This window comes from Panthera tigris, chromosome B1 (assembly GCF_018350195.1).
Source record: "Panthera tigris isolate Pti1 chromosome B1, P.tigris_Pti1_mat1.1, whole genome shotgun sequence".
In the NCBI taxonomy this organism is placed as follows: Eukaryota; Metazoa; Chordata; class Mammalia; order Carnivora; family Felidae; genus Panthera; species Panthera tigris.
Genome location: NC_056663.1, coordinates 88164808 through 88185212, shown reverse-complemented (window position 1 = coordinate 88185212; position 20405 = coordinate 88164808). Strand labels below are relative to the sequence as shown.

Genomic DNA, 20405 nt, shown 5'->3' with positions numbered 1-20405 from the left:
GCTGTGTGAGACAATGGCTCTGCTTTGTGCGAAACATGATAAGCAAAATTAAGAAAAAACTCTGCAAAATTCTTTAGTTACTCAAGGAAATTGCCTAAAAAGAAAATAGTACAAGAAAAAAAAAAAAGGAGTACATTCTAGTATTTGATTTGTATACAGAGGCTAGCATGACCAGCACTAATGTAAGCCTCATACCTGCTAAATAAATTCTTGGGTAGTTTCAGTTTGAAGTTAATAGCTGAAGTCCTAGAAACTGTGCTTTTCTGCAGCCACATGGCCAAAAAGGTAGATGTTATCATAAAGGTGCCCTACAAAATCTTCACTAATGTGTTGAGCAGCACGACAGATATTTCAGATAAATTCTTTTTGACATTTTATTCTTTACATGAGGTCTAGTGAGGTCAAGGGAAAGAATCAATGAGCAGCACAGTATGTAGACAACATCAGGACTGAGGCCGAGTTCTCGCATTAAATCGGGGTTACAAGCACAGAATCTATGTGAGAACTTTGTTATGAGACTTTCAAGATACTCCTCATGCTCTTCAGAGGCGTTGATATGACGAAATAATTCTCTTGGTACATTGGGCAAGAATTGATTTCTAAAATTATGCAACATTACAAGGTCATCCAAGACATCTCTTTTTTTCACCAAGATAGAGTCTCCTTTTTTAGTATTCTTGTACAGAAGATAAACTTTGCTATTTCCCTTGGTGACTCATCTAGGATACCCTTGGACATAAAGGAGTTTATTCCCTCCTCTGGGTTGGCATTAAAGGTGAGGCTACGTTCATCCAGCCGCATATACAATTTTCTGAAAGAAAATCCTGGGGGAGGGTTCTTACTATACATGGAACAGTGACCCCAAGTGGATTGACACAACTCTCACCAGAGAAGTTCATCATTTGCAAGGTCCTGCCAAAAGCATGACCCTAGGCAGAAGTCTGTTGCATTCAGGTAGGACAAGAGGGTAAAGCTTAGCTCGGGGCCAACATTTCCAGATTAATGAATTTTTCCTGATCTTTAGCTTCCTGTGCCTTCAAAGGATGATATATATCAATGCCTCCTTGGACTTGTTTACGACGACTGGTGTTAGACGTCCATCCTGCTCTGCTGTCTGCTGAAGTAGCTGGGCTCTCTATGGCCTTCCTGCTGTAGCTGCTGGTGTCCCGCCACTCTCCACAGCCCCTCACCAATCTGCAAGTTGTTAGAAACAGGCTCACTTGACTCTGGAGGTGGGGAAGGTGGGGGGGGGGGCAAGCATGGAATCTGTGGGTCAGGCTATCAGGAAAGACAGGCTGGAACTCTCTGGAATGGGCTGAAACTGCCCTCCGCAAGCAAAATTTCTTCTTCTGGGCCTGACATTATTTTAAAATTGTGCCTCCGGTCTTTCTTGGCTGACCCGTCCTTTCTGAATTTTTTTTTCTCTTTTATTAGCCTTTGCAAAAACCTGGATTTTTTTTTTAATATATATTCTTTGTTTTTTCTTTGTTTCCTAGAAGTGATTATTTATTATTTTTTTATTTTATCGTATTTATTTACATATTTCTAGACGTTGTGGGAGCACTATTATGGATATTATTTCACTGTTTGATGTAGAATAAGCACTTATGTCGTTTATTCTGATTTTTCTCAATTTTTAAAAAAATTCACTTGAGATTTAAATTTCTATGGTTTTTGCTACATTTCACAACTATAGATATCCTCTCCATTCAGTTATTAATATTTTATAATTTCCAGTGAGTTATTCTTTGAATTCAGTTTTAACTAATAACATGGAGAATGTTACATACGCTTTCAGTTGTATGTTGTTTTGTTTCTTGCATGCCCCTTTTTTCTTCTAAGCTTTAGGTCTCTTTTGTTGAGATTCATCTTCTACTAATTCCTTCAACAGTGTTAAAGCCTCTTATGCTTTTGTATGCAAACATTTTTATTTTCTAGTCAGTCCTGAATCACAGACATTCAGGTAGAAGTATACAGTGTCTGCCTGATAAATTATTTTTGCCATTAATGACTCCCTTTATCTGTATAAAAGTATATTAATTGTATATTAACATTATTATATGTGTAATACTTGGCTGATCCCTTCCCATTTCTTGAATTTTAAACTTTCTTCATCATTATATTTTAGGTATGATTCTTTTAAATAAAATTTGTTACTTTATCAGACCTAACATTCTCTGTATTTAAAGAGGCAGATTTATATTTGGACATATTTCAATTTGTTTTGTTTTGTGGATCTACTCATCATGTTTTCTTTGTTCTTTTTACTTTATTGACTTCTTTAAAACTGATACACATTTATCTATTTTCTTTTCCCCATTATTATTTCAGTTGTTATTTGTATTCCAAATTTTGTGTATGTGTACCTGACACTTTTTACCTCTTTCTAGAAATAGATCATTCTTCATTGTACAACTCAATGAGTTTTCACAAAGTGAGCATGTCCTTATAACCAGCCTCCAGATTAAGAAGCCAAAGATTCCAAACATTCCAGAAAATCCTCGGTGCTTCCTGCCAGTCACTATCTGTAGTTGCTTAGCTTTCTGTGTGGCATGTTAACCTAATTCCTTAGATTCATCCCCCAGTTAACAAATTCTCTGTTTAGCTCCAACTAATCTCTTTAGTCTTTCCGTTGAGTTTTCAGTTCCATTATTGTACACATACTATTCACAAGTTCTATTTTATTTTTTCACATTTGTTCTTTTCTTCCTTTATTAGCTCTTCGGTTGTTTTAAGTCAATTAGCTCTTCGATAGTGTATATTTAATGGTATCCTTATTATTCTCCTATTTTAGCTTTTAACTTCAATTTCCGTTTCTTGCAATTACTAACACCCTCATGGAGGCTCCCTTATCATGTTTTAAAATTGAGTTTTATGAGTTAATTTTCATCAACCTTTTTTTTTTCACATCTCATCATATTCTTTCAGTTTCCTTGTTTCTGACAAGGTTATATAGATTTCAGTATTCTAGGGGAAATTGTAGGTGAATATTATCAATTTGAAAGCTGGGTTTAGACCTGTTTGGCCCCAAGCCTTTGATTTTTCCTAGCTGCCTTTATACCTTTTTACTCAAGACTGTAGACAGAACAGAAATTTTATGGCCACATCTTTGTTTGTGTATAGAGTTTTTCTAGTTCACTTTTAATGGATGGAGAATATCTATGAAAAGATTTTCAAGCAGTATTTTACACAGCCTGAGGCCATTTTTTTTGTCTTCCTGTGTAGATTAGAAGGCTAGGCTTCAGCCTCTAAAGCCTAAATATACGGTCAAAATCTCTATGGGCTATAGGGACATCAACATACCATGTTAATTTTTATTATTCTCTGTACTCCTGAATCGTTCCTTTCATTCCTTTGTGTTTGACTAGATATTATTTTTTAGAGTGTTATTGTACATATAATCTCATCTTAGTAGCAGATAGGAAATTCTCTGAGTCAGCTTAGGGCATCGTGTTTTTAATAAAAGAAAGGAGTATAAACACTCGACTAACTTTTCCTATTAAAGACAGTAGGCAGCTGGACTCATCTGTGTCTCCTTTACTATGCTTAATCCTCATGACCCCTATTCTCTTTTGCACATTTCTCACTAGCCTCTGTTGTTACTCCCCAAACAACCAGAGACCTAATCTCCTCACTCATATGCGGCAGTTCTTCCATTTCACTCCAAACACCAAAACTCTTTCCTGAACTTCAGTTTCATCAAATGTAATTCCCAGGAATAATTTCTCTAATTATAGACTTAGGAAAATCAATTTACCACTCTATTTTTAAAAATTAGTTTTTAAACGTTGATTTTTCAATAGCGTGTTGTAGAAAAGACACTCTCATTGTTAGAGAAAACAAAAACAAAAAGCCCATGGGGCGCCTGGGTGGCTCAGTCGGTTCAGTGACCAACCTCGGCTCAGGTCATGATCTCATGGTTTGTGAGTTCGAGCCCCGCGTCGGGCTCTGTGCTGACAGCTCAGAGCCTGGAACCTGCTTCTGATGCTGTGTCTCCCTCTCTCTCTGCCCCTCCCCCACTCATGCTCTGTCTCTGTCTCAGAAATAAACATAAAAATTAAGCAACAATAACAACAACAACAACAACAACAACAACAACAAAAGCCCACAAAAGACCTAACATGCTCTATAAGATTTATAACTCCAACGTAAGAAAGGACTGGAAAATCATGCACACAAAACTGTAAGGAGACATAAAACTATCATGAAAACCATGGTTATGCCACAATCCTTGATTAGCTGGAATAGCAGTTTGGTATACATCTTATACCATATGTAAAGCCATTAGTCAGCAGAGTAAAATCATTCCAATACTGATTCAGTTCGATGCAAATTGAAATCATCCGATTTGCTGATTTCAGATTTTCGTATTTACTTTCTTTTGCTCATATGTTCTCTAGAGTCAAAGAGTTTTCCTATATGATTTCTTCAAGCTATTTGGTTTAATGTTTCAAAACTATGATCATTAAAAGTGAGGCTTTTTGTCGCACAACATTGTGAATGTACTCAATGCCACTGAATTGTGCACCTCTGAAGGTTAGTTTTATGTTATGTGAATTTCACCATAATAAAAAAAAAAAGTGGGATTTTTCTCACCACCAATGTTGACAGAGTAGAAACAATTAATTTCTACTTATACACTGAATTCACTCCTGACTTAGTCCTTGCTTAAGTTCACACTTAAGCAAGAGGTGGAAATAAGACCTCTGAGAGACTGTGTCTGGCATCCCCTCATTTTTGCGCCCAATTTCCCATTAATATGTACATTCTATTAATATGCACATTAATATGTACGCTACTACCTGATTTTCACCTGTGCAATTCCGGGAACAGCTCTAATGACAGTTTCCCTGTTTGACAAATACCTTAAGCTTTCTGCAGTATTAAAAGTGGAGATAAAAAAACTTCCTCTTGGGGCACATATTCATGTCGGTTAAGCGTCTGACTCTTGATTTCAGCTCAGGTCATGATCTCCAGGTTCGTGAGTTCAGGCCTCACATGAAGCTCTGTGTGCAGTGTAGAGCCTGCTTAAGATTCTCTCCCCCTTTCTCTCATGCTCTCTCTCTCTCTCTCAAAAAAAAATTAAATGAATGAATGAATAAATAAATAAACCTCTGAACACTCTAAGAAAATTCAATTAATATAAACTCCATGAGACAAAGACCATATTAGCTATTCCACAAATATATTAATTGGATGAATTAATGAATCAAAAAGTGTATTTTACTTACATATTTGGCATCTGTATTTTTATTCAGGACATCAAAAATGTTATCTTTCCTATATTTCTAAGATAATGTTAAGACACTACTTACATATTTTTTCTATGGTTTGTATATGCAACAGATAAATATTGTGTTATGAAATAGTCTGTTCGTTCTTCCTTGCTTCTGTCAGTAATTCTGAACTGAGATGCAGCCAAATTACTATTATTACTTCTTAGATGTATAAAAGCTCTCTTTAGACCAACGTCAATGTTTTTTATTCTAACATTACTTTTTTAAAAGGGAAATTACTACTACCAAACTCACAGTTAAGGAAGGAAGAAATGTTGTCATCAGCTATGGGCATTACATTAAATAGTGAGTAATAATACTGTTTATTTGAAAAGAAACTATTTGCACCTGCATGCTTTCATTTGGCTGTATATAGATATCTTTTTAAAATTATGCGATGATTATAATATTTGCTGTATTCATAAAATATCCCACTTTTTGCAATTATAAAAGAGTCTAAGGTATTTATTAATTCAGCTACACTTAGAATCAAATATTTTGTGCAACGTCATGACTTAGAAGATTTTCCCCAACTTCTGACCAACACTATGTGATTGTCAAGATAATGAAATTATAGCTCTACTCTCTTTTTCACGGGATTTTAAGTTAATATCAGTTTGTTTTGCCCTATTATTTTTATTGTGAAAGTTTAGCTTTATCATCAACTTATTTTACTTTTCCACTTCTTAGCCATTACTGGAACATAGTACATTTTATTATATATCTTTATATATATAAAATAAGATATTATGTGTCTTTATTAAATTGTCATTGTCATTTTAATCAATCTCCCCCTTCTGCTAGTTTTATGCTCTAAGTTGATTCAAACATTCTGACTTTCAAGCCATTCTATTTTTCTACTACTTTTCTGAATAAATTATTTGTACCTGTATTCTCTTCTTCCCCTGGGTCACTGCAATTAATTAAAAGAAAAGCAGACATGCTTTTAAGTATTCTTTCTTTAATTCAATCTATCTTGGCTAGAGGATATTTGGAGGCTGACAATTTGGGTCCAAGTTTCTGTAAAACAGTGAGTAAAGCTGGGCTCAGTCACCATAGCAACACCAAGAGAGAAGCATCCCCTCAGGAAGCGTGGCTCTAATTTTTCACTCCAGAAATTGGTTTATCCTCATACCATCAACTACCTTGACCAAGTCTTTGTAGAAACTCACTTTACTGTTGACACATTAAACAGTGAATTCAGGATGACAATTGTTTAGAAGAATATAAATGCAAATATTATTTCACAATTTGGAATAAGGAAAAAATATAAGAAAAAAAGAAAAACATTAAAAATCAGTATCGCTCTATTTTGGGGAGTCTTTATTTCCTCTTCACAGATATTCAGAAAAAAATTACTGTCACTGAACTATTTTACCCTGGATCTTCTACTCATTTAGGATCTCCTACTCATTTAAAATTCCACAAAATGGGGCACCTGGATGGCTCAGTCAGTTAAGTGTCCAACTCTTGATTTCTGCTCAGGTCATGAGGTCACAGTTCATAGGATTGGCCTTGCGTGCGGTTCCCTGCTAACAGTGCAAGGCCTACTTGAGATTCCCTTTCTCCCTCTCTATTTGCCCTTACCCCACTTGTGTGTGTGTGTGTGTGTGTGTGTGTGTGTACATGTGCATGCATTCTCTGTCAAAAATAAAGTTTAAAAATACAACATTTAAAAATATAATAACACAAAATGCTGCATTTTTTTACCATTTTGCATGTAAATTAAGCAGAATTCTTCCCTATTGTACAAATGTACTATAAAGATATATGTTTACCTCATATCTCCGATGTTTCAATAGAATTTACCTTCTCTGTGACTTTGTAAGTGTCACCTTGGCAAACTTATGCCAACTGAGTTATTTTTATCAACAAGGGAGGATTTGTTTAGACATATAAATGGTCTTAAAAACATTAGTATAAAGTTACATTAATGTGAATTCAGGGAATAAGAACGGGTTCAAATTCTAGCTTCAGCATTTAGTACTTGCATGAGTTTTCCCAAATTATTTGACTTTCCTAAATCTAAGTTCCCTCTGACTTCATGGGATGCCATCTGTTGTGCAGTTCAGAGCCCAGGAAGTCATATACGTGAGCCAAAGAAACTTTTCTGTTATTCTCTTGAATGTGACTGGTAATACCTCATGATTGTGTCTTTTTTGTGGTGGAAATGGATGGCTAACTTATGTAATTTATGTATTTAGAAAAATGTCTTGAACCCCGTACCTTCCCAATGATTACGGAATATTAGTGTTATTAGCTTTTATCCCTCATCTACTTTTGCTGCACAACTACTTTGAAAATACTTTAAACTCTATTATCCAATATTTCATAAGCTCTGATTAATCCATTACCTGCTACCATTTATTTTATCTACCCTGTGTCAGAAGTAGCATCAAAATCTGTTATGCAACCCGTACAAAATAAAACAAATTAGAAATCTGAGACATAACATTTACCCAGTAGTTTGTGAAAAATACTTTACTTTTGTGAGGAATAATTAACCATATTGCAATATCTGTGATCTATAAACCTATGATTATTCACATGTTAACTTCATCTGACAATATCACTTCCAGTAATACTGTATAGCTTCAATACCCTCTAGAACAGATTATATGAAGACACAACAGAAATCTACTAAGCATTACTTCATTGCTCTAAAATAATTCATCATAATTAACACTTAATTGCAATAATTAACTTACCCTTGCTCTGCCTCTGTCTCTTCTTGAGTGTTTTATGTTGGAGATGAAATGATATACTCCATAGAGAAAACTTTTTACTGAAAACAAATTTAATTTGAGGTCAAGAGAAGAAAGACGAAAGAAAAGGCACAGTGTAACTATTCGTGTGGAGTTGTCCAAAGTCCTTTGTGCTTCTTAGTTGTCTTTCAAAAGGGTAAGATTGAAAGGAGGTTTGGGGATCATCTCTGATTTGTAGTATTTGTTCTGAATTGTCTGGAATTCTATTTGTTTTCTCGCCCAGTGCTGACATGGGGTTGATGGCTGTAAGTTTCTTGTCATTGTCCCCACAGGATCCTTTTCCTTATCAGCTCTTGGCAGATTGTGACCATTTAAGGAAAGACTTCTTTACTGGTTTATCAACCTTATTTTCATAGCTTCTCATTTCCCAATGTCAAAAAGTATTATGTACATTAAAAAAATGCACTCATCCACGCCAGGCAATTGTAAGTGGAATTGTATTTTAAGTGATACAGCAAACAAAAGTGACCTTGGTAAGTCTCACAGCTCGTCAGAAATATGACTATTTCTTCAATTCGAGTTTTATTTAAAGAACTCTAGAGCTAAGCTTAAGGGAGGTGGACTGTTTTTAGAAGAAAAAAATAGAAAATGATAGCTTATGATTTTAAAGCCCATCAACTCACACTATTATAAAAACCCACCAAGGAGTGTGGGGGGACGGAAGAGCTAAACTGCACATAATAAACAGCAAAACAAAACCTTATAAGGGAGAATAGCAAAAGTCAGAAAGGAAAGAACCCCAACCCCAAACCTTGCAATGTTCCCTTTGACTCACTGCTAATCACAAACAATTCCAGTGATTTACTACCAAACAAGGCAAGAATTCAGGATCCACATGTTGAGGATTTACTCTACGATGCAGCTTATGAAAACAGTGAACCAATTTGCCATCAGAAAAAAGTGTGCACTAACCAGAAATTTCTTGAGAAAATATTGCCAGATTGGGTAATAGCTTTGTGAATAAGCCTGGAAAGTAGAGGGCTTTATGGAGCTTAATAATCAAGACAGACTCTGGGAGTTGAACAAAATGCCTTTTGTCTTCAGTCATTTGCATAACAGCAGTTTTTTTTATTTTAAAAGGTTTCATGCTGAAACTAGAAATGCTCTAAAAAGAGAAACAGTGAGAATCCCCATTTTGCAAACAAGCTGAGTAGGAGTGAAACTATCGCCAAGTGGTCTGGCTGCATCTCAGGATTGTTGTAAAAATAAGTTATGGTGAACTCAGGCCTGAGTCAAAGGCTATGGACACAGGGGTCAGGATAATGGCTGAGTACTGAGGAGCACATTCCATTCCCATTGCTATGAAAATAGAAAGCAAGTATGAAGAATGACGTTTTGGTGGGTGCAGAGAATTGCAGGCAGTGCCCTTACTGAGGGGAAGGTTTGCTTTTTCCTCCTGAAGAAAGGATACGTAAAATGGTGCACCTTTCCCTTCAGATTCATAAAGCATCAGACGTGTGCATATTACTAACAACATCATGATAATATCACTGCCCTAAGCAATTGTTTTTTATGGAAATGAGTACCAACAATTAAAGTGGATCACTTCTTACAAGTATTAAAAACTTTACATCCTTGTAACATGTACTTTATAATACAGGAACTCCTTTAAACTTGAATAGACAAATTTTGCAAAAAAGTTTTAGCTTGCAGACCAAATATGACTGCCAAATAATAAGCTTTAACACAAAATATAGCTTTTTAAATTCTCAAATTTTAAATTCTTTAACCACTTTTTTAGATATAGTTCATAACCAGTTGACTATCTCAAAATAGTAATTTTTATTTAATGTTGACATCGTGTTAAAGCCCATATTTTGCTATCGTCCACTGTATTTTCTACTTATTGGTAATTTTCTCCATCAGTCTTTGAGGTTAACTTTCATTGTTTTATGAAGGCAATTTAGCTGTCGATATAAATAAGAGAAAATATGCCTAGATCTCAATACTTGTATGCAAGCCATCAATTACTAATTTCCTACTTGGAAAAAAATCATTATAAATAATGTATCCTATTCTTACCCACTGGAGAATAACTTTCTAAACAAAGAATCTTGAAAATGATAACATTTTAAGACCATAAAGAAGTTTAACTGAAATATCATCTGGTATAACTCCCACTGCATAGATAAGGAAACTGAACCTCAAATTACAGTAATTTTCCCATATCACATAGTAACAAAATTAAGAGTCAGATTAATTCCCAGCAGATTATAAACTCTTTGAGGGAAGGGCACTTTTTTTAACCTTTAAAGTTTACAGAGCACATATTATAATGCCTTGCACATATAGTCACTAGGTAATATTTAATGAATACAATATGTTTTTGAGCTGTTTTTAGTCTGAAAATTGGGGATGATATATGTATGTTCGCAAAGTCAAGATTTAACATTTCATCTCACTGAAATTTAAATTTCTTAATTTAAGTGTTTGGGGGTAATATATTTATTGTATGTGTCTCATAACAAAGCACAGTGCCCAATACCTAGTAAACGTTAAGTGAAAAATAGCTCAGTGAATACAAAGTATTACACATTTTATATATTGGTTGTAGTAATGAATAGTGATTAATTTTAATATTGAACATTCATATTAATAGTTGGATTAGTGACTATTAAATACATCGAATATATATAAAATATATCTCACTTTAAAGAAAACAAGGGGCACCTGGGCGGCTCTGATAGTTAGGCATCCGACTCTTGATTCCGGCTCAGATCATGATCTCACAGTTTGTGTGACCAGCCCCGTGTTGGGCTCTGTGTGGTCAGCTCAGAGGCAGAGTCTGTTTGGGATTCTCTCTCCTCCTCTCTCTGGCTTTCCCCATCACATTCTCTCTTCCTCTCTCTCCCTCTCTCTCCCTCTCTCTCTCTCTCTCTCAAAATAAATAAATAATTTTTTTAATAAGCAAACGACAAAACCAGATAACCAGATGTGATGGTTAGTTTACGCACCAGTTTAGCAAGGTTATCGCACCCAATTATTTAATCAAACTACTCTAGGTGTTGCCGTGCAGGCATTAGGTAGATGCGGCTCACACCAAAAACCAGTTGGCTTTAAGTCAAGCTTACCCTGGATAGTATGAGTGGGTCTCATCCAGTCAGCTGAAGCCCTTAAAAGCAAAAACTGAGGTTTCTTAGAGAAATAGGAATTCCGCCGTAAGGCTGTGACGTGGAAACCCTGAGTGTCTAGTTTGCCAGCCTGCCTAAAGGTTTCAAAAGTGCCAGTCCCCCCAGTGATGCAAGCCTAGTCCTTAAATTACACATAATATACATATATCTTGTCCGTTCTGTTGCTCTGGTGAACTCTGAGTGACACACCAGAATTATGAAATCAACTTGGGAAATATTTGGCACTTCCTGTTAACAGTTTTGTTAGAATATATTACTGTCATTCTTAACATTAGACAATTTAAACTATTTAAGGATACGTGATCAAAAGAAAACAGAAACAATTAAATATATTGCTGATTAGCTATCTAAAAATGTGTATTATCGATGCCTGGGTGTCTCAGCTGGTTAAACATCAGACTTCGGCTCAGATCACGGTCTCATGGTTCCTGAGTGAGCCTGGGCCCCACCTCAGGCCCTCTGCTGTCAGTGAAGAGGCCAGTTCAGAAAACTCTGTCTTCCTCTTTACCCCTCCCCCACTCACTCCTGCATGCATGCACATGCATACACAAGCATGCTCTCTCTCTCTCTCTCTCTCTCTCTCTCTCTCTCAAAAATAAATAAACTTTAAAAACATTTACGTTGTCTTATTTATTCATTTTCTTCTCTCCTTAACGAAGCATTCAGAATCTTAGCCAGGGCTTTCTATGATAGCTCATGATTTTCACAAACATATTCAATTCTTTATAAGCAAATGTGGCTTAAATATTCCTCCTCTGTGACCAGGTTTATATATCCAATCCCTTGAACACAATCACCTACTTCCCTATTGTATGGTTGAAACATGTCACAGAAAGGAAAACAATGTTTTATAATATTCTGCACAAATACTGAAACAAATTAACTGATTTATGTTACAGAAAGAAAGAAAGAAAGAAAGAGAAGAATATGTAAAAATCCAGACACCTGGTTTACCCTTGCTGAATATGTGTTTTGAAAAAGTTTAATTGAAACCATCTGTTGATGAATCATTCACTGTTGAATCATCTCAAGTATTTTTTTTCTCCAATTTATACCAATGTTCCACAACATGCCTTTCAAAATTTCTAAATTACCATTTTCGACCAAAACAAAGTCAACCCAAAAAGTACATATTGAAATTAATGAATCAGTGAAGGTTTTTTCCTGAAATTGAAATGATCGTGTGATTTTTCTTCATTGGTTTGTTTTCTATACATGTTTTATTTTTTATTATTTTTAGCTTTATTGAAATATAATTGACACATAACCTTGTGTAAGTTACAGTGTATAACGTGTTAATTTCATACAATTATAAACTGCAAAACAATGAGTACTGTAGTATTATCTACCACCTCCATCACATCATATAGTTATCATTTCTTTTTCGGTGGTGAGAATCTTTAAGATCTATTCTCTTAGCAACATTCAAGTATATGATAGAGTATTATTAGCTATAAACACCCTACTATACATTAGATCCTCAACCTCATTAATCTTATAACTGGAAGTTTCTGCCCTTTGATTAATATCTCCCCATTTCTCTCACCCTCCAACCCCAGAAACCACAACTCTGCTCTCTTTCTCTGAGTTTGTCTTCTTTAGATTCCACATATAAGTGACATCATATAGTATTTATCTTTTTCTGTCTGACTTGTCACTTAGCTTAATACACTCATAGTCTATCCAAGTTGTCCCATTGGTGGGATTTTCTTTTTTCTCATAGCTAATGGTATTTTATATATCATAATATAAATACATATACACATTTTCTTTATCTATTCATCAATTGACAGACACTTAGATTGTTTCCATATCTTGGCTATTATGAGTAAAGCTGCAGGGAACATGGGAGTGTAGATATCTCTACAAGATTCTGGTTTCAGGGCACCTGGGTGGCTCAGTGGGTTGAATGGCCGACTCTTGATTTTGGCTCAGGTCATGATCTTACAGTTGTGGGGTGAGCCCCGTATTAGAGTTCATGGAGCCTGTTTGGGATTCTTTCTCTCCCTTTCTCTCTCTCCCAGCTCATGTGCATATGCTCGCTCTCTCTCTCTCTCTCTCTCTCTGTCTCTCTCTCAATAAGTAAATAAACATTTTTTTAATCCTGATTTCAGGGGTGCCTGAGTGACTCATTAGGTTCAGTGTCCAGCTTCACCTCAGGTCATAATCTCACAGTTTGTGAGTTTGAGCCCTGCGTTGGGCTCTGTGCTGACAGCTCAGAGCCTGGAGCCTGCTTCAGATTCTGTGTCTCCCTCTCTCTCTGCCCCTCCCCTGCTCACACTCTGTCTCTCTCTCAAAAGTAAATAAACATTAAAAACTAATTTAATTCCTGATTTCAATTATTTTGAATACATACCCAGAAGTGGAATTGGTGGGTTATATGGTAGTTTATGATATTATAATGATTAAAATCCAGGTGTTGTAGAAGTAGGATTTCAATTATCTGAATCATAAGGAAGAGATAAAGATATGGAAATATCTTTCTAGGCCTCTTGAGGAGAGAGTGAGAGCTTGATCACATGACAGAAATGAAGAAAGGTATTTTAATATATTTCAAAACTGACCATGATTGAAGGACTTGGCAAAAAGCCAAAGGGAGAAAGTAAATAGAAGATGAACAAATAGAAGATGAAAGAATAGAAGAGGGAATGATCAATGGAACAATGTGACCAAGGGAATGAAGGTGTGATGGGTTATCAGCAGCATAGCCTACAAGGGTCATGGCTGGGGAACACAGGAAGATGTTTATTTAGAAAAGGGAAATAGCATTTCCTCCTTTGAAAAGAGAAAGGATTAGGGTGCCTGGGTGGCTCAGTTGGTTAAGTGTCTGACTTTGTTTCAGGTCATGATCTCATGGTTCATGAGTTCGAGCCCTACATCGGGCTCACTGCTGTCAGCGTGGAGCCTGATTCAGATCCTCTGTCCCCATCTCTCTGTCAGTCTCCCACTCATGCTCTCTCCCTCCCTCTTGCTGTCTCAAAAATAAAATAAATAGGTAGATAAATAAATAAATAATAAAACATTAAAAAAAGAAAATAGAAATGATTAGCAAATCATGAAAAATGTTCAAAGAAATTTTGACAGAGATGGGTACCAACACTAAAGAAGTCATAATAAATGGCTTTATTTGTAAGTTAGGAGGCAAACTTAACTCATTGTAATAGTGAGAGGGTCAGAATGGCCTTAGGACCTTCAGGGAAATGAAAATCTTACAGTATCTGCAATGAGAAATGTATAGGGATTTATTTATGTATGAATAAAAAGAACACCATTTAGCACAAAAGACCCAGCTGAGGTTAGACGCTATGAATTTTAATGAAATGCAGAAGCCTGACTAAATAATTTCTCTCAAATCTAGTAACAAAATGTGTCCACTATTTTCAATGATGCAAGAGGGAGAGGATTGGAGACTTAACAAGGTGATGGACTTTGGACATCAGTTAATGGGCACCTGGAATTTAAATATTTCTAAGATACTAATTGAATTCTGAAAGTAATAGGAGGTATTTACTATTCCCCAGAATCTAACATAATAGGCGGAAAAAAAAAACCAATTTTAACACTGTTTCCACTCATATGATCATCTTCAGTTGTAACTCAGTTATTTTATTTCTTTTTTGTATTTTCCTGGAATTTTTATTCCCTTTTCTCTCCTTTATTTTTTAATCTGTATCCTTATTCCACCAGTTCACTATCTTTTTCCTTACAGCGTGCATTCTTTCTCTCATTCCTTTGCTAACTCCCCTAGAAATCTATTTTTTAGCTTTTATTTAAACAAATCTATATTTTCTCCATACTTAAAAAGATTAATTTTCTAAGGAAAAATATACCTATAAAGTCATGATTTTAAAATTAAACAACAAAAATTAAATTATATTAAATAATACTCTTGAGTATTATAATAATCTACCTATATAATGTTAATTTATAATCCATACTCAGGTTTTCCATATAATCTGATCAAAACTAAAAGCACGTGCACAGGCCAAATTATCAAAATAAGCAACTGGAACGAGCCTCCTTTTTTTCATATTTGATTGTTACCTATCATTTTGTGATTTTTATCCACATGCGTTAAATTTTAGACCTTTTCAAACAAAAAAGAAAGCATTTTACTTGAAGTTTTCATTGCTAATTGCAACTACGGTTAGCAGTTCAGTTAAAAAAATGACAAAAAAAAATTCAGCCTTGCATGTGGGCAGAGAGAATTTCTTATGCCACAACGTTTTACTAAATTTTTGAAACCCTACTATTGTCTAAAGCACGATGCATCTGATGGCAATGAGAATCTGTACCAGAACGATGTTAATACTTTGATTCACATTTTCAATTTAATTAAAATTCTTCCCTGTCTTTAGATTGTTTTCATTTATATCTGAAGTCAAATCCCTTTGTGTCCTCTGCCTGTGGGCCCAAGTTGATTTATGTAGCTGCACTTGTGACAGTTCAAAAACATGCTTAGAATAGTTTATTCCATTTTCACTGTTTTGATTTAAATACGTGCTTCAAACATCAAGGGCAATCGCTTCCCAAGGCCTATAGGAAAATTGTACAAGTCTTCTTTCTAGTTTCGTCAGTAATTGTGGCAGTATTAGGCCGACTAACATGCCTGGTTTGAGGTCTACATTTAAAGGCATGTCTAAGCTGTTATAGCACAATTATAACTGGGAATGACATCAAACAAAGTTGAAAAGCATACCATGTGAGACATATTCTTCATAGAAATGAGAGCTCAGGCATATAAAACCTTGCTAAAACTCTTGGACTTACACTTAAGTTTAGCTGAAATGAAGGTACAAATATATCACATAGTAGTTTATAAGTTGGATAGCCAATTCTTTTTTTTTTTTATCTTTTCTTAAAAGTTTTTATTTAAATCCCAATTAGTTAACATAGCACTGTATAGTTCCAGGTGTACAATACAGTGATTCAACACTTCCATAAACACCTGGTGCTCATCACAGCAAGTGCACCCCTTCATCCCCATCACCTATGTCACCCCCATCCCCCCACCCTGTCCCCTCTGGTAACCATCATTTTGTTGTCTACAGTTAATACTGTTTCTTGGTTTGCCTCTCTCTCTTTTATTGCCCTTTGCTCATTTGTTTGTTTGGTTTCTTAAATTCCACATATGAGTGAAAAAGTTGCAAAAAAGTTGAATAATCCAATGTATAGCCAATTCTGTTGGTAGTAGAGAAGATGAGTAGAGCATCACCCACAATTATAAGGCAAAGAATTTGAAGGGCACAAGAGAACAGTATTAAATATCATCTCTTCATAAATCTCTGTGAAGAAGACATTTATTACTCAAAGTCAAATCATAATCCTTTTTTTAAATTTATTTCTTTATTTTGAGACAGAGACAGTATGAGTGGAGGAGGGGCAGAGAGAGAGGGAGAGAGAGAATCCCAAGCAGGTTCTGCACCATCAGCGGAGCGTCTAACTTGGTGCCCAAACTCGCGAACAGTGAGGTCACGACTTGAAAAGCGATCAAGAGTCCAACACTTAACCAACTACGCCACCCAGGTGCCCCTCTGTGAGTGTACTGTCAGTGCAGAGCCCAAGGAAAAGGCCTAATCACGAAATCGTGAGGTCATGATACGAGCCCACTACCAAGAGTCAGACGCTTCACTGACTGAGCCACCCAGGCGCCCCAAATCATAATCTTTACAATCAAGTATTTCTCCATCTTCAAAATGTAAATATAAAAAATGTCCAAACTAATACATTTTTTAATATGGAATATCTTAGGTGTTAATTTTGCCTGGCATAGAATTCGACACTTCTATATTAAAATATATTTCTCTGTAGCCAATAACGTTGTCCTTAATTGTGGACTTAACACACGCAGGCATATACAGAGACGCATGAAACAAATGAGTAGTTTTAGAGAAATACCCTATATATTATATGGTGAATTTCCCAACATCAACGCCTACCTTTCTTTATTAAACCCATGTAGGGTTTCCCATGGGCCAAACACTCTTCCAACTACCTTATGGGTATAAACATATTTAATGCTCAAAATCATCCTAAAGTTATGCAGTATGAGTGCCACTATTTTACATATGAGGAAACTGAGGCACAGAGGGGTTGAGCGAATTGCCCAAGGTAGTGTCAGAGCAAGATTGTAGAAAGCTTCTAAGATGAGATTCAAACCCAAGCACTTCATGTAGTTTCCTTGAGCAGGGCTGTGTCCACCACTGCTAAAAGAAAGCAAATTTAGGGTTATGCTTCTCTACATTTTATCCACAGTTATCTATTTTAGAGACTGAGACATTCTCATCAAAGTGCCTAATGGTATCTACTTTTCTTCCTTGCTTTTTCCCCTCATTACTTTCTTTCCTTCCTCCTTTAATTTTTTCTCAGTGCTGATGAGGTGCCAGGCATAATTTCTGGTCTCTGAGGCTGAAAAGCACTCAAAATGCTGAAAACAAACACAATGTGCATATAGGTATACAGACAAGTGTGGGCTGAACATAGTCGCTCACATTATATGAAGATGCATGTGGGGTGGAAAGCTTTACCCATCCTAGATGCAGGGCTTTCCTAGATCTCCTGAAAGTGACCTCTAAGGTGGGCTTATGCAAATGTGGTGATAAGTAAATACCATGGGGGTGGATAGCAAAGGGCAGACGATACAAAGATGAGAAAATGTGAGCAGTTCTGGGAACTGCAAATAGTATGTTGTAAAACCAGAAAATTAAATAGGAATCAGAGCATTAAAAGACTAGTTGAGAAGGTAGGATTTTATTCTCCAGATTACCATATGACATTGAAAATTTTCAGTTAGGACAGTATCTAAACTCTGTGAGGTAATAAGATCATCCCAGAAAATACACCAGTTACTGAGGAAATGTTTAATCATGCACTATGAAATTCTTTTTTTTTTTTTTTAATGTTCATTTATTTTTGAAAGAAAGGGAGGCACACAAGCAGGGGAGGGGCAGAGAGAGAGGAAGACACAGAATCCAAAGCAGGCTTCAGGTTCTGAGCTGTCAGCACAGAGCCCAATGCGGGGCTTAAACCCAAGAACTGAGAGATCATGACCTGAGCCGAAGTCAGATGTTTAACAGACTGAGCCACCCAGGCTCCCTTCTCATGTGAAATTCTTAATGCCAGGCAACTTTACCAGAGCAGGAGAATGAGGAGGAGACATACGTGACAAAATTGGTGATAAGTACATTTTAGGATGTCTATACGTTGAGGTAATTATGGGACATTCAGGTATCAGAGTAGAAGTGTAGTTCCTATATAGGAACAGAATTTAAAGACAGGCCTAGAATGAAGGCAGATCTCTTGGAGTCTACAGCTTATGGAGGAGAGTTGAAATCATTAGAAATGGTGAGATATCTCAGAAAGAGTGCATACAAATTAGTGCAGATTAAATGTAAATAACAGAACGTACTTATTTAGAGTGGGCTTTGGGTGAGAAAGTCAGGAAGAAGACTGAAAATAAAGATTGGGTAGGTAGGAAGAAAACAAGAACACCTAGGACCAGGGAAACCAAGAGAAGAGAGATCTTCAGAAGTATGGAGAGTTAAATGGTTTCAAATGATACAGCAATAATAAATAAGCACAGAGGATGTAAAAGGGACTTAGCAACAAAAATGCAATTAGCAACAAAGGCAAAAAGAGTTTTGGTGACTTGTTGGAGTCAAGGATGTAGCAACGCTAAGACACATCACTACTTTGATGAGCAAAGAGGAGCAGAAAAACCAAGTATCTACTTAAAAAAACAAACAAAAAACAACACACAAAAAAAAACAAAACAAAAAAACTTAGCCACGTAGTTCTGTGGCTTCCTAGCTCCAGTAGTCTGTTCTCCATTCACATTCACCCGGTCCCAAAGAATCACAGCCACAACTGACACTTACCATTAAGTGAAATTTCCTCACTCCCAACCACAATGCAGTACCCCACAACCTTTCCCACACATTTTATCCAGCCCTCCACTCCTGTCCTCATTGCTTTTTGACATTGTGATGACCTTCCTCTATAAATCATGATCTCCCCTATATAACTCAGTATGATCAACCTATTACATGATACTTCCTTCCACACCATAGGATCCTTTCCTCACTACATCAGTCAGACTCTTGGGGCTGTGAGTGACCCAAATCCAATTCCAAACAGATTCAGCATAAAAAGAAGTTTATTGGCTCATGTAACAGAAAAGCCCTATGGTACACAAGCTTTAGGCACAAAGGAATTCAGGTGATCAAACCATACTGTCATGAGCACATGTCTCCATGTCTTGGCTCTGCTTTCTTCTGTGCTGCAGTAATTCTCAGACAGATGTTCTTAATACATTGGTGAGGAGGATGGCTCCCCGAAGCTTCAGACCTACATACTTATTATGGCTTGTGTGATACTGTGATTTATAATAAGTCTTCATCCACTTCATCCACCATCCATAATTGGTCTTCATCCACTATTCCAGGCAAAAAGCTCCAGAAACCTTGGAATTTTGTAATTGAGGAGAGCAAGAGCAACCAAAGTATCTTTTACGATGTTATGAGGTGATTTTGGGAAAGCACCTAAGGACAGGGGGTGTTGGTTAGGAGAACCAACTATGGGATTTGAAGATAGGAAATTTCAGTCCTACCCTGTGACCTCTGGAGAGAGAAGAGGGGCTAGACATTGAGTTCAATCGTTGAGAGACAATGATTTAATCAATCGTGCTTACATAATGAAATCACCACAAAAACTCAAAAGGATGGGGTTTAGACAACTTCCTGGTTGGTGAACATGTGGAGATTTGGGAAGAATGGCATGCTCAGAGAAGTCATGAGACTTCTGTGTTCTTTCCTCTTGCCTAATGCATCTCTTCTATCTGGCTGTTCCTGACTTAGACCTTTTTTATAATAAACTGGTAATCTAGTAAGTAAAATGTTCCTCTGAATTTTGTGAGGCACTGTAAATTAGTTGAACTCAGGGAGAAGGTTATTTGACTCTCTAATCTGTAGTCACTTGATCAGAAAACCATAATCTAGGGGCACCTGAGTGGCTCAGTTGGCTAAGCATCCGATTTTGGCTCAGGTCATGATCTCGCAGTCCCTGAGTTCAAACCCCGTGTCAGGCCCTGTGCCAACAGCTCAGAGCCTGGAGCCTGCTTCGGATTCTGTGTCTCCCTCTCTCTCTGCCCCTCACCTGCTCACACTCTGTCTCTCAAAAATGAATAAATGTTTTAAAAAAAAAAGTTAAAAAAAAAAAAAAAGCATGATCTAGAC

General features: G+C 36.3%; 1 pseudogene; it reads right to left on the bottom strand.

Annotated features, from left to right (window-relative positions):
* Window positions 1–246: 246 nt before the first annotated feature.
* Window positions 247–20405, bottom strand: part of LOC102954869 — a 61792-nt pseudogene continuing 41633 nt past the window's right edge.